The following is a 15,773-nucleotide window of genomic DNA, read 5'->3' as shown; positions in this document are numbered from 1 at the left end:
TACCCAAATTCATCTACACGTCCAGGACTACAAATTTGATGAAGGATTAGAAGTGAGATAAAATTGTTTTGAATAACAGAATTGCAACCAAACTTGTCTAGAAACCTTCTCGCAGCTGGATTCTATGCATTCACGCTAGATTTCAAACAAGAATATCTTGAGCTTTTGATATCGAAATTAAGAGATTCAAAAGCTCAAATTCATCTACGCGTCCAAGACTGCAACTTTGATGAAGGTTTGAAAGTGAGATAAAATTGTTTTAGAGAACAGAATCTAGCAGCAACCTGGTTAGTCAAAAGGATTTCCTGATCTGATTTAGAAAACTAACAATGTCGTCTCTAGCATGTGGGGTCCAAAATTGAGTAACAACAGTTGTTTTCATTTTATTTTTTTTATGGACTTATCTTGGTATCTTATCCTAGGTCATAGGTTTGCTAGGTGAACCCAGGTTTATTCGAGTTTTTTTCTTATTTATTTATTTTATGTTATCCTTTGACATTAAGTTATTAAGTATTAAGCTTCGTGGTATTTTCCACATTCCTTTATGTGGGTTTCTCTCGATCTCATAGCATAGTTCTTAGACTTTTTATGGTTTTTTTTTATTCTTTTTCATCATTTGAAATTATATTATTAGACCTTGAGCTTTATGATTTTTATTTTATTTTTCTTTCTATAGGGTTATCTTGGGTCACGGGTTTGTCAAGTTAACCCGAGTTGACTTCGGTTTTTTTTTATATTCCTTTTATTTTACTTGGGTCTTTATTTTTTTATCCCGATCACATTTTGCGGTTTGCGGGTTGCGAGTTAGTCAAGTGAACCTCGGCTGACTTAATTTTTTTTTTACATTTGTTTTTTTTTAATGATTTCATTTTAATTCTTTGGCATTAGATTGTTGGGCTATGATCTTAGTGATTTTTCCATTTTTCTTTATATGTGGTTGACCCGAGTCACGAGTTTGTTAAGTTAACTCGAGTGGACTTAATTGGTTTCTTGGCATTTTATTTATTGATTTAACTTCGGTCCTTTTTTAAGTGTTTTTTTAAATTATTTTTTCATTTTGATATTATATAAAGGTCAGCGGGTATTTGGGTGAACCCAGGTTGACTCGTGTTTTTTCTTCGACGTTTCTATTTTTTAATTTTATTTTTCGAGTTTTATTATTTTTTAATTTTATTTTTCGAGTTTCTTCGATATATATGCATCGATAGGTATTTCAGCTAGAAACCTTTGTCTTGAGGCCTATACTAACTTAACATGCTAACTAGCTTGCTTCTCATCGCCCCTTTGGGTTCATGATCTCGGAGAACACAGCACCAGACATCATTTTCTCCGACTCGTTGCTTAGAAAACTCTGTTCGTCGCTGCTGCTTGTTGTTGCCATTTCCAAAATGCGGGAATTCACAACTAGTTCACTACCAGTACTAAACAAATTACTGCTGTCATCGATTGAGGAGCCTTTCAGAGGAGTCTTCATGTCAACTTCTTTCTCAGTTTGAGCTCCTATGACACTGTCTTCCGCGCTCTCTTGCAATTGCAATGCAAACTCAAGGCCCCAAACCACATCGGTCATCGATGGCCTTTCGATTCCATTCGGGAGCAAGCATCTCACTGCAACATCAACAAAGTTTTTCAGACAATCTGGTGAGATCTTTCCATCCAGATACGGATCAATGATTTCATTAATCGTTCCGTTGCTGTGGCTTTGTCTAGCCAACTCTGCTAGACTTGCTGGCACTGCTGATCGGTTTATTGCTGGTCTAGCACACAATACCTCGAACAACACAACCCCAAATGAATAGACATCAGATTTTTCTGTCAATTGCTGGCGTTGACAATATTCGGGATCCAAGTACCCTATGCTACCTTTCACAACGGTGCTCACGTGGCCCTTCGATGTGCTCGTAGTTTTGGACAATCCGAAATCCGAAACTTTGGCCACCCATTTCTCATCCAGCAAGATATTTGTTGTCTTCACATCACGATGAATGACAGTGTGCTTGGCACCTGTGTGAAGGTAACCCAACCCACGGGCAGCACCGATGCAAATCTCTAGGCGCTGAGTCCATGAAAGTGGAGGATTATCAGTTCTGTTGAGATGATCACGAAGGGTCCCCCGAGCCATATAATCATACACCAGGATCATCTCATTATTATCATTACAGTAACCAATTAGAGAAACCAAATGGCGGAATCTAAGCTGGGAGAGCATCTCAATCTCTGTCCTGAACTCGGTTGCACCCTGCCGCGAACTTGGATTCAATCGCTTGATCGCAGCACGATTGACTCCACCATCAAATAATCCTTTGTACACGTTACCAAAGCCACCAACACCAATAATGAAGGAATCGTGGAAGTTGTTTGTAGCTGCTATGATCTCAACTAGCGAGAAACGGTAGCATAGATCAGAAGGGAGAGATGGCCTATGGGTCTTTGTTGACTTTCTTGAAGAGGAAACAAGAGGGCTTATGTTTGAAGCTGCATCACCAGAAACCAAGTCCTTGAATTTTCGGACTCTTCTCCGGAAAATCAAGAGAAATAGAACTGAGACGACAACAATGCCCGAAACAGCAGCACCAATAATGGCGACTGTTCTTCTTTGACTATGCTTTGGCTTTGTTGAGGTCGCGCTAGGAGTATTACTAGTGGGGCTGTCCGGAAACGCGTCAGGATTTGGTCCGGCAAGATTGTCTGATTTGCTCAATTTGAAGATTTCAGCTCCATTCAACATTGCATCAAAGGCTTTAGCAGACTCAATAGGGTGCAATGCAATCGACAAATTCTGTATCCCTTCGTTTCCTCTGGCATCCATCATCACCACGTAATCTTTGTATATGGGAACCCCATATCCATCAGCCCAAGATATTATATCTGCGTTACGCTCTGCCGTTTGATTAGCGATATATATTTGAAAGATCATATCGTCTTTTTGCAATAGAATCGGCATAAACTGACAGAAATGAAGCCTAACAAGATAGGTGAATGTGGAGTGGACCGGAAACTCCCAAGTCATATTGTATTTCTCATTTACAGTAGAATCGTTCCCCATGGTCCTAGCAGTTCGATAGAGGACGTCAGGTGCAGCATAGCGAGTGTGGTTATTATACTGAAGTTGAATAGTGCCATTATATTCAAAAGCGCTTGGTCGAGCATCCGTCAAGTAATCGACATCGCGTAACCAACTTCGAAACATGCCATTGTCGTTGGGCGGTGTGATCTCTGCCCCAACCACATTTACTCGGTACATGATCTCTAAAGCAGTGTCATTTTGAAGGGGAAGATAGGCCTGCTGCTCAAAACCATACATCCCTGGGTCATCTCCTGCAGTGTAATAAAGATTGGTGGGCATGGATACGATTTCAATCCCGTTGATGAAAGCATATGCATAAGCTACATGAGGGCTTGGCGTGAACGTTATGCTCAGATTTTTCTGCTCATCTACAACACTTAAGATGAATTCTCTGGCGTAACCTCGTTCACCACGAGGGTCAGTGTAATGGAAGCCACTGAAGTTGCTAAGAAAGGTATAGCGACCGGATGTGACAGAAAAAGATGCTTTAGACCTGTTGAGACCAGTGTAGGAAGCTGGATTGAAATAGAGGCGAACAAACTTAGGTCCCGTTGTATTGACACGAAACGTGTAGGTGAATTGGAGAGAGAGACGCGAGCAGTATAATAAGGTACAGAGCTAGTGGAGGCTTCATTTGCTTTGAGATTTGTTGAGGGGCTGCCTTGATCTAGAATGGCCACTTTTGAGTTGATGTCTGCAGTCCAGTTTCTATCGATTCCAACACTATCGTCGGATGAACCACAATCGAGCGCTATGCTATCGAGGGGGACGTAAGGTGGTGGTGGATCCCCGGTTACAAGGATGGTGAGATGGAGGAACAGGAAGGAGAGGTGCAGAGGAGTGAAGAGAGATAAGTTTGTGAGAGAGAGAGATTTGCTGCTGCTGCTACTCATTTTGTTTTTGGCCAGAGGAGAGATGAAGAAATCAAGAGGAGAAGCTCCTTTTAATTATATGCTGAGAGGAGTTTAAGTCATGCTATAGTTGACTGATTCTAATTTTTATTCTTTTTTTATTATTATTATTATTATTTCTTATGTAAAATCGTTTTCAAGTATTAGTAATTATAAAAGTCTCATGGAGTAGTATCAATGTAGCATTTGGCAAAGGGACAATATATGAAAGACCTTTGAAAGGTTTTTTTTTTTTTTTTTACGTGGGTGTTCGGGCCAGCTTACGCGTACCACGACTAATCCCACGATTCACTGAAAATCCTGCAAACTCGGTGAGTATGTAAAGCACCGCGAGAGTAACAGGCGTACACGGTGGCTTCCGTTGGCTACAAGCCTTGGTGTCCTTTGAAAGGTCTTTGATAGTACGAGCGGGGCATGAAGGACTTCCAAGTCGTTGGTTGTATTCTATCAATTTTAGAGATTTCCGTGTCTTTAGATTTTTCCATTTGATTAGATTGAATAAAAATCCATCAATTTCTTTTTTGATATATGTTTTTTTTTTATTTTTTATTTAGGAATATATAATCTTTAAAGATGTTGCTTAATTGAAGCAATTTGGTATTCCTTTACATTAAAAGCAATCTTTGATAATTTCATGATTAAAATAATATATTTGTATCAGGATTATTAAAGATTTATATAATCATTAACTTTAAAATTTATATTAATTAAAAAAATAATCTAAATATAATCCAATATATAATAGAACTAAAACTAAAATAAATTAGTAATAAAACAAAAAAATCTAAAAAATATATAGTTTTTTATTTTTAATATAAAATAACCAAATCAAACCTAAACCGAAACCGAACCGAAACCAATTAATTGAGTTTTGGTTTTTGTTCTAAAATAACTGAATTTAACTGAAACCGGTCGGTCGGTTTGAACTGATTTTGGTTTGGGTTTTTTTATTTATTTAATTTAGTTATTTTTTTTTAATTAGATCTTTGAAATTAGTGAGCGCATTCAAATATTTCCAGCTTGAAAGAATAGGGAAGTTGATTCGAAAAATATAAAAAAGGCAGAAGAAATAATAGGGAATAGGGATGTCGCCGTCGAGTGGCCAAATAAAAAGAAAAATCGGTTCAGATCAATGTTGATTGTGCTACTGACGCCCTGGTGGTGCGGTGAATCCTCAAAACTTATGGTGGAGACTTTCTGGAGTTCATGCTGTCGTCCTTCATTATCAAACAAGTAGATAGATTGCAGTTGGGGGAAAGTTCATTATGCAAAAATACGATTGGTTGAACAAAAAAAAATATAAAGGGTCAATTTTTAAAATAGGATGTCCACTCCACCATATACAAGTCGCTGGCAAAGTTTCATGTAAATATCCAATGCACGTTATGAGGCAGCAAACAGAGTGGACCTATTGGCCATGGAAGAAGACCTTTGAAAGGTCCTCTGTATTGTGTATTCGTGATCTGCGCATCAAAAACAGTTGATATTTAGATATTTTCTTTTAACAAAAACATTTTATATATAGATTTTTTTCAACTTTTTATATTTAAAAATTCTAAGCGAAAATCAAAAAATTTATACATATATAAAATTAAATAAATTGAGAATTATGTGTGTTATTAAGTGGAAAAAAAAAACTATAAATGATAACTAAAAATAAAACTGGAAAAATCAAGAGAGAGAAGTAGATTAAGATATTTAATTTTATAAGAAGAGATATTTATATGATTGTGTTTGCTAAATTTATTGATTAAAATAAGTTTTTTATTCAATTAAACGATAATAGAAATAAATACACACATATTAAATTGATTGAATAAAATAAAATAAAAAACTAATATGCAAGGCTGCACATATTAGAAATATTATTTGAAAAAAATTTTTTTATTTTAAAAAATAAAATTAATCTATATAAAAGATTCAAAAAATTATAGATAAATCAGAAGAACCTCCTAAAAAATTAAAACAATAATTAAAAAATAATTTTCATTTCAAAGAGGTTCTTTAAACAACATAAAAAAAAAGATATTGATCTAAATATAAATAAAAAAATAAAAAAAGAATTAATTTTTAAAAAATAAAAACTCAAAAATAAAAACAAAAACAAAGTTCAAGCATTGCTGGACCTAGCTTGAACTTAAAAAAAAGAAAATTGCTTGCGTGAAATTGATCTCCTGTGATGTCATTTAATTTCATGTATAGGAAAATATGAGCTAACCAGTCAACCATTGCCACATTCCTCACCTTTCTTAGCTGCTTGCTTTTATATTTGATTAGATAGACAGCATAAGAGAGATGCGATGAAGAGTCTTTCCTTGTCTGCTCTAACATTGTCGTTGTTGTTGATGATGACGCTGCTCAACACAAAAAGTTGCGGTGCTAGTATTTCACTGCCGGAAATGGAGGGTGACGCCCCCTCGTACACCATAGCTGATTCCAACATCGATTTGGAGTTCATGATGGATTCTGAAATTAACAGGATTCTTAATGCTGGCTCTCGCCCTGTTTTAGATGGTGCTTTCGATCCAGAGAAACCAGTGTTTGGTGGCGGCCCAGGTAATGGATACAACTCCGGTAAGGGTCCTGATTCTTAAATTTTTAGGGAGCTTGTTAATTCCCTTTCTACTACTGTCATTATTATCTATTGGAATCGAGTGGGTGTCGAATTGAATCATATAATACTCATGGTAGATTATATTTTGCGTTAAACTTCAAATTACGTTACTTGTGGTTGAGAATTCAATATATAGATATAAAGAAAACTGTTGTCATCTAGAAGAGATAATCACCCACAAACCCTTGCAGAGGCTAGGGAGACAGGGGGCTTTGGCCACCCCTGAAGCTTAAAAAAGATGTTTCTCTCATTTAAAACAATTTTCATTGCTCGATCACTAATACCAACTTACTGTAAGTTGTCATCCATGGTATGCAATTATCATGAATATTATTCGGCCTCTTATGCAGCAGAGTTGGTGCGCAGCAGTCTAATGATTGAGCTGGGTTATGCGTCGTTGACTTTGTGATCATTCGAGCCCTTCTTTCTTGAGACCCTCAATCGCACTCTCTCCTTGTTTTTTGTGTTCCATAATGCTTTTCTTTTCCTCCTTTTTCCATCATTATCTGTACGATTTGAGGTTTTGCTGCATCACTGTCTCTGTGTTCCATCATCTTTTCCCCTTCCTTTTTCCACCATTATCTCTTTGAATGGGGGTGTGGTGTTGTCAAGACCCCACCATGTGTTGTGTTGTGTTTTGTTGTCTTTTACGTTTCATATAACATAATTTAAAATTTATCCTTGAGTTTAGAATATCATTGTGCATTCTTCAATATAAAACTAATATTTATATTTTATTTCCCTTTAATATTCTTTTTTGTTAAATATAATTAATTGTCGATAGTTGTTTATATGACGGGAGCTTCATTCAAGTTAGTGTTATCCTGATATATCATGTTAGTTTAATTTTAGCCCTTCCAGTTAAATGAAGGGCTAAGATTTTAACAGACAATGTTCTCCTGCTTAACTAAATTTATTTTCTTTTTATGTTTCAATTATATAAAAAATATATATTTAATGCATAATTTGTAAGGATAAAAACCTTCTCCCATCTCATGCGTTAAAAAAATCATTCTTTAACCATTTCAAATTAGTGATGAAACCTCTTTTTCTACATGTGAAACCCAAATCCAATATATATATATATAGTTTTTTTTTATATTTTGTCCTGTATATTCCCGAATAATTTATCTTTTGAGGTAAATTTGTTATTAGGTTGATATTTTGATTATATATTAGAGTGATAATAAAATTGATTAATAATAATAATAATAATGTTACAAGGTAAAGGAGCTTCTTGAAAACCTTTCTTGAATCTATTGAGTTATGGGATATTGTTGAGGGTTAAGCCCATTAAAATAAAAATTAGACAAAAAAAAAAGTTTGTCCTAAGCCCATAGATAAATGGGATGATAAACAAAATAAAAAGGGCATATTTATAATGCTAAAATCATTAATGTTTTCTTTTATGCAGTTACCCACTTGGAGTTCAATAAGGTTAGGAGTTAAAAAACTATTTATAAAATCGGGAAGTTACTAGAAGTAATGAACAACTCAAGTTAAAAATTCTAGATTAATAAACTTTCCTAGAGAAATATAATTTTTCAAAAATGAAACCCAATGAAAACATTTATGAAATGCACATTAGATTCATTATCTTCGTTAATGAACTAATTAGCCTAGAAAAAAGGATCAAAAATAAGAAAAATAATTGGTAAAATTCTAAGGTCTTTGCCTAGGGCTTGGAACCCAAAGTCACAGCCATAGAGGAGGCCAAAACACTCAAAACACTTATAAAAATCAATTAATCATCATGAGGATATAAATGGATATGATGATGATATAGTCATTATTGCCAAAAGATTCACAAAGTTTTTAAGAAATAAAAAGTATGACAATAAATTCTAGAATGTGTTCAACATCTTATAAAATGCATTTCCTTTTCATATTCAAGGACATATGGATGCATCATAACACCATTTGGCATATCAGTATCCAAATATATCATCATAATATCATATTTTTTATCTTTTTGACATGTTTGTTTTCTTATAATTTATGTGGTTTTAAAGTAGCTTGTAAATAAAATTTCTTTTGAATTTATAAGGAATTATAACAATTGTTTAATGGTTATTTGGTTTATTAATCATATAATTATTTGGTTCATGACAACTATAAATCCAAGAACTCATCAATATTTAAATTAAGATTAAACTCACCATACAATCTTCTTATCTTGTTGAGTTTAATTTTAATTTAAATATTGTTGAGTTCTTGAATTTTCAAAGGATGTTGTGATGAATGCATATGTCCTTGAATACAGAGAAAATGCATGTTATAAGATGGAGAACACATTCTGAAAATTCTAGAAATTTTAGAAAAATGGTTAGACCATTTTGTAAAAACTATTAAGCACATTGGATGATTTGTCACTATACAATAACATCATGATTCTTAAATATAATATCCTTAAATGTCACAATTATAAATAGTGAAATATACAAATTATATTATTTTACCAATTGTTTTTCAAATTATACTATTCAACCAATATTTTTAATTTATTATGCTAATTTTTTTAAAATCAAATTTTTATTGTGTTTTTATATGCATTTTTATGCGTGTTATGTTTGATACATGGTTTTGAGACTTCTTTTCATTATATTATCTTTAATTATTTATATTGTTTCCACTCAAAATGAAAAAATACTCAATACATTATGCATGATTTATATTTTTTCAATTTTTGAAAAAATATTTTTTTCCCTTGAAATCCATAAAAGTTTAATATCAAATTTTTAAATAATTTAAGAAATTTATACAATATTTATGATACATTTTATAAATTAAAATATTAAATTAAATTAAGTAATTAAATCATAAAAAAATCTCATGACAAAAAAAAAAAAAAAAAACACAAATAGGCCATAGAGTTGAGCCCAGGCACGCTAGGGCCAATGTCCATGCACGCCTAGGTCTTTCTCCAGGCCTAGTAGCCTTTTAAAAAACAAAGATATAGATGGGCGATCTCCTTGCGTTTCTGGTCATGGCTGTCAACAACATTTTTGAATCCTTATTTTTGCATATTCATTGGTAACAGATTCATACAAAATTAACGGTTGAGATTTGAAAGTGTATGACATTTTTTTGAAATCTTTCACGACGATAGATTTACACCAAAATTTCATAATGATTCTTGTTCTGTAATTCATGTATCTTTCCAGCACATTAATTTTTACTCAATTTTTTTTTTTAGAGACAAGTTTATATTAAATAAACACCTTCATCATGAAGTTCTACACTTACTTAAACATTAATTAGATAAAAATGAATTTTAAAGGTTGGAGCTTAGTTAGGTTTTAAATTTATTTTTTAGAGATTATTAGTTTGAGCTTCATATAATAATTAATTTTAAGATCTGTAAAATTAGTTAAAATACATATAAATTAATTAGATACCTACATTAATTTTTTAAAAAATTAAATAATATGTTTGGAACAGCCCATCTCGAATACGCTTAAAGATGCTAAAAGAGAGAGAGAGGTGTAATTGTCCTGAGAAAAATAACTGAACTTAACCGAAACCGGTCGGTTTGAACTGGTTTCGGTTTGAATTTTTTTTTAATTTGATTTAGTTATTTTTTTTAATTAGATCTTTGAAATTAGTTGGCACATTCAAATATTTCCAGCTTGAAAGAATAGGGAAGTTGATTCAAAAAATATAAAAAAGGCAGAAGAAATAATAGGGAATAGGGATGTCGCCGTTGAGTGGCCAAATAAAAAGAAAAATCGGTTCAGATCAATGTTGATTGTGCTACTGACGCCCTGGTGGTGCGGTGAAACCTCAAAACTTATGGTGGAGACTTTCTGGAGTTCATGTTGTCGTACTTCATTATTAAACAAGTAGATAGATTGCCGTTGAGCGAAAGTTCATTATGCAAAAATACAATTGGTTGAAAAAAAAAATATAAATGCATATTATGAGGCAGCAAACAGAGTGGACCAATTGGCCATGGAAGACCTTTGAAAGGTCCTCTGTGTTGTGTAGTCATGATCTGGGCACCAAAAACAATTGATATTTAGATTTTTTTTTTTGGCGTGAGTTAGATATTTTCTTTCAACAAAACATTTTATATATAGATTTTTTTCAACTTTTTGTATTTAAAAAATTATAAGTGAAAATCAAAAAATTTATACATAAAATAAAATTAAATAAATTGAGAATTATGTGTGCTATTAAGTGGGAAAAAAAAACTAAGAAGAGATATTTAAATGATTGTGTTTGTTAAATTTATTGATTAAAATAAGTTTTTTTTATTCAATTAAACGATAATAAAAATAAATACACACACATTAAATTAATTGAATAAAAGAAAAGAAAAAACTAATATGCAAGGCTGCACATATTAGAAATATTATTTGAAAATAATTTTTTTATTTTCAAAAATAAAATTCATCTATACAAAAAGATTCAAAAAAATTATAGATAAATCAGAAGAACCTCTTAAAAAATTAAAAAAATAATTAAAAAATAATTTTCATTTCAAAAAGGCTCTTTAAACACATCAAAAAAGGTATTGATATAAATATAAATAAAAAAATATAAAAAAAGAATTAATTTTAAAAAATTAGAAACTCAAAAAATAAAAACGAAAACAAAGGCCAATCATTGCTGGACCTAGCAAGCTAGGTCAGCCTGCTTGGTCCATTTTATTAGGGCCCATGCACATTGGCCTTTTTTATTTTGCAAATTGTTTATAAAAAAAACAAATAAAATGATGCGTCATTCGTGGGCTATATATTTTTTTCTCTTGCAAAAACGTTGTACGTGCATGCTTTTTGATGCATTTTTTACATTAAAAAGTTTAAAGTTTAAATTAAAAAGCTTATGCATTCATTTAATCAAATAAATCGACAACTATGTGAATTAATAATCGAAAAAAAAGATATTGATGATAACTAAAAATAAAATTAGAAAATTCAAGTATGTTAATAAATGAAATATTTACCTGGTTGTGTATTTTTGAATTTATTTATTAAAATTAATATTTTTATTGAATTAGATTTGGAGTTCATGATGGATTCTGAAATTAACAGGATTCTTAATGCTGGCTCTCGCCCTGCCGGCACAACCGGAGGTACTCAAAATCCTTTTAAAGCATTGTTTGGTTGCGGTCGTTTCAAAAAGAACTGCTTGTCGGTGTACAAACACACCTGCTAGTTTCATTAATCTACTAGCAGTTATTCCATGCCCATGCGTGATGGAGGGAGGTCTCTCTCTAATATGTACTCTTTTATTAGCTGTTGGATCGAGTGGGTCTTGAATTGAATCATATAACTCTCATGCTAGAATAAATTTGCGTTAAACTTTAAATTACGTTAATTGTGGTTGAGAATTCAATCTCGTACCCCTAATTTTTTTTTTTATGGATAAGGTTTTGGTTTTGAATTTCTTCAATTTATCTTTAACTAACCTCTAAACTTTGATTTGCTTGTAATTTCACTCTTAATTTCATCCGATTAATCTTGTAAAAATTAAATCTGGCCTTTCAAAATTTCAATCTTTTCAATTAAGCTTTTCAAACTTAGTTTTTTACTAATTAAGTCCTTGGTAAAATTAAGTTGACCTATTAAAAGTCTAATTAAGTTCTTGCACTTAATTAATTCTTTTAATTTTGGTTGAAATTAAATTTTATAAACTTAATTCAACCTTTAATTAGACCTATGATTAAATCAAATTAACTTAATAAAAATCTAATTAGGTTCTCAAACCTAATTTTTATGCAAATTTGTCCAATATTTATTTAAGTTAGCCTTGAATTTGCATTACGTTTCATATTTAGGTCTTTAAATGGTGCAATTGAGTTTCTAAAAAAATTTAAAGATCCAGTTTGGTTCCTCCATCTCTTATGTATACATGTAGATCCCTTCTTTATATATATATTTGTATAAAATAAAAGATAATTTTAAAGGTACCTAAAATTGGATTGTGACACAAACCATTCAAAATCTTGTCATTGTAAACTTTTAATCATCCACAACATTAGCTATAATCAATCAATGTTCATCTTCTTGTGGTAATCCTCTATACTTTTATGCCCTTGAGCTAAACTCTAGAATATCTAGAATAATTATCTATAATAATGTCTAAGAACAAATCTTTTTTTTGTTTTCATGATTGCTTTTATCTCATCCCAAGTTTCTACGGGTCTCTCTTAACTCCTTCTTCTACCTAAAACAATTTGATCCAACTACATAATAGCATAGTCAAAAACCACAATAACAATAAGTTTTACCTTCATTTTCTCATAATAATGGCAACAATAAAAAATCAACTATCTTTTTTTCTCCTATTTCAAATGTATTTCAGAATCGTTTTTGCCCTGAAAAGTCAAAATCTTTATTTTAATTCAAATAATCATGAAAACCATACTCCTTATCTGCTTTTCTATGGTTGGAATAATCTTGTGGTCGAACTACCTCATGTTTGTGAGTCTTATATTGCCAAAACCTAGCACATGCCCATTATCAAAATCTTCAACTCTCTCATCTATATTTTTTGCTATGGACTCCTTTGAAGGTGAAATAGCTCATCTCGCCAGCCTTCTACCCTCGATACCTCTATAAATTGTCCCATTTTGAAGGCTAACTACTTTAGTTCTCAATCCAACCATCATATTCATAACTTCTCCAAACCTAATTTTTATTATCTATAATTTTTGTTACATAGCCAAATAATCTCATTCTAAAATATTATTATCCTTTGATTGTGATTGTCATACCCGGACATCGTGGCGATCGATTAAAAACTTTTCATGGAAAAAAAAAAGATATTTGGCATCCTTTTCTTTTAGAGAAAAGGTCTAGTTCAAGGAGTCACCACCTAGTATTATGGTCACTAGGAACCCTAACTAGTTAACAGAGATTCTATGATACGAGACTGGTTACATAAAAAAAAGATATTATCACCCCTTAAACGTCCTACCTAAGATAAGTTGCATTGCTTGTTTTGTTTAAAATTGTTAAGAATTTGTTTTCCTCTTTGTTTTTTTTTTTTCATCTTCCTACAATGTTTCTTGACTCTGGCGTCCCGTGGACATTTACTTACAAATATTTTCCAACTCTAGCGTTGGTAAATATTGCACAACGCAAAAAGTGTGGTACACCTTACTATAACACTAGTAAATAAATCAAGATTTGAATTTAAATGAAGAAGAAATAATTTTTCTATTCATTTTTTTTTACCTTTGTTTCTATTTTTTATTGTTTCTCTTTTTAGACAAGAAGAAAAAAATGCATTGCATAACAAGTTTCCGTTAGCAGTAAAGGTTCGTAGATTGAACGTGAAATGAAAAACAAAATATGCAACGAAAAATAAATAAAAGAAAGCACGAGGGGCTCATAAATAAATCAATGAAGATCCTCAAATTTATCTCGTTTGACCAGATATCAAAACAAAAAATGAATAAAATACCATGGGCAATCCTTTGTTAGTATTCTGAAAGGGAACCCAAAAGGTCCCCTGTTTTTTCAGTTTTCATTTCATCTTTTTTTTCCATCCCTTTTTCTTTCCTTCCTTAACCTTTTATAGGGTTGCCAACTACTTATCTCCCCAGGACTATGATGAGGCCTGGGGACATTGTTTTTCAATCGGATTGGGGCACCAACAGTCCCGCACATGCCGGACTGTTGGTGGCGGTATCCTTAGTGTTTTAATGGAGTTGTGTGGGACAAAAGAAAACAGAAAACATTGAGTAAGCTTGGGTGTGTTTTCTGGTAGGATGGGGACACCCTCATTTCTACTTGGGAATGACCATTTTCAATTTGGTCCTTAGAGTTTTGAATTTTCTAAACAAGTCCCTGATTTTTTAACCCCCTAAAATTAAATTAAAAGCAAATGGGTTAAAAATTAGATTATGACAGTGATGGTCATCTTTTGGTTGACATCTACAAGATCTTGAAATAACATTAATATTAATAGAAAATATATCCTCACACTCTCTCACATGTTTACACTTAATAAATATCAATCCTCTTATGCTTCATTATAAATTTTTGGTTGTTCATTATATAACAAGCTTATATTTCACTTTTTACCATCTAATCTAAAAAATTTAGTTTTTTAAGAAATTAATTCCCAAAAAAAAAAAAAATAAAGACTTAGTGAAACAATTCAAAATATATATAGTCCTAAGAACCAAAAAACAATTATCAATACAAAACTATAAATACAAAATCATGAATAGAAAAACAAATTCTTATGTAATATAAATGATATTAGGACACAAATAAACATTAAAAAATTTATGAAAACTAATGAAATAGATTAAATAATTCAAACTAAGTAAATACACTATTTTTAGACTGATTTTTATGTATCAAACTTGAAATCAATAACAAAATTTTTCCCCTTATGTGGTTTCATTTATCCTTTTTTTTTTCCTTTAATTGTATTCAACTATATAAAAAATAATCTTCCCTCTTTTTTTCTAATTTTTTCTACAACTAGGTTTTATATGCAAGCGACAACGATGAAATAACACAGAAACAAAAAGATAAAGGGATATAACATGATTTTAGCACCTTACTCTGATACCAACTAATTTGAACTCCATAGATATAAAGATCCAAAAACTCATAGTTAAATTCAACCTTTTCTAAAAAAAATTAAAATTTACGCTTGTAATTGAACACAATGATATTCTATATTAAAACACGAAAAACTAAATCTAAACTAAATAATCTTATTTATAATTCTTATTTATTCTTCTCTTCTCTCTTACTCACTCATCTATTATCACTATTGTTTTCTTGATTTTTCTTTGGTCAACATAAATATAAGCTCTCCTATCAATATATTTACAGCAGCATCCCACAAATAAAAGCTCTCCTATTATTTGTGCAATAATTAGTGGGGTCCAGCTCCTCTATAGATGAAAGCGAGCGCTCAAAGCATCAGAGCGTCTAAGACACCTTGAATGGAATTTTTGTTGAATTTTATTAAGGATTTCCATTTAAGTAAATTTATCTTCTTCTTTTTTTTTTATTGTGAATATAATTTTAAAATGTTAATTTTTTATTGTATATTTTTGTAGTATATGTATTTTGTTTACGTGTTTACTTGTTTTTTTTTTTTCAAACAAAACTTCTTGTATGGATTTATGATTTTGTACATGTTATGGCTTATTTTAGATTTTATAAAATTGTATTTTTAATTATAAATTGTTGAAACTTATGTCGAA

At 31.5% G+C, this 15,773-nt stretch overlaps 1 long non-coding RNA gene and 1 pseudogene across 1 annotated transcript; one reads left to right on the top strand and one right to left on the bottom strand.

Annotated features, from left to right (window-relative positions):
- Positions 1–1,198: 1,198 nt before the first annotated feature.
- Positions 1,199–3,986, bottom strand: LOC118029394 (receptor-like protein kinase FERONIA; annotated as a pseudogene).
- Positions 3,987–6,173: 2,187 nt separating this feature from the next.
- LOC118029397 (uncharacterized) lies at positions 6,174–7,342 on the top strand. The gene is made up of 2 exons (XR_012168390.1): positions 6,174–6,552; positions 6,943–7,342. It is a non-coding gene; the product is annotated as an uncharacterized lncRNA (long non-coding RNA).
- The last annotated feature ends 8,431 nt before the right edge of the window (positions 7,343–15,773 follow it).

This window comes from Populus alba, chromosome 17 (assembly GCF_005239225.2).
Source record: "Populus alba chromosome 17, ASM523922v2, whole genome shotgun sequence".
In the NCBI taxonomy this organism is placed as follows: domain Eukaryota; kingdom Viridiplantae; phylum Streptophyta; class Magnoliopsida; order Malpighiales; family Salicaceae; genus Populus; species Populus alba.
The sequence above is the reverse complement of the archived record's forward strand: the minus strand, read 5'-3'. Positions and strand labels throughout refer to the sequence as shown.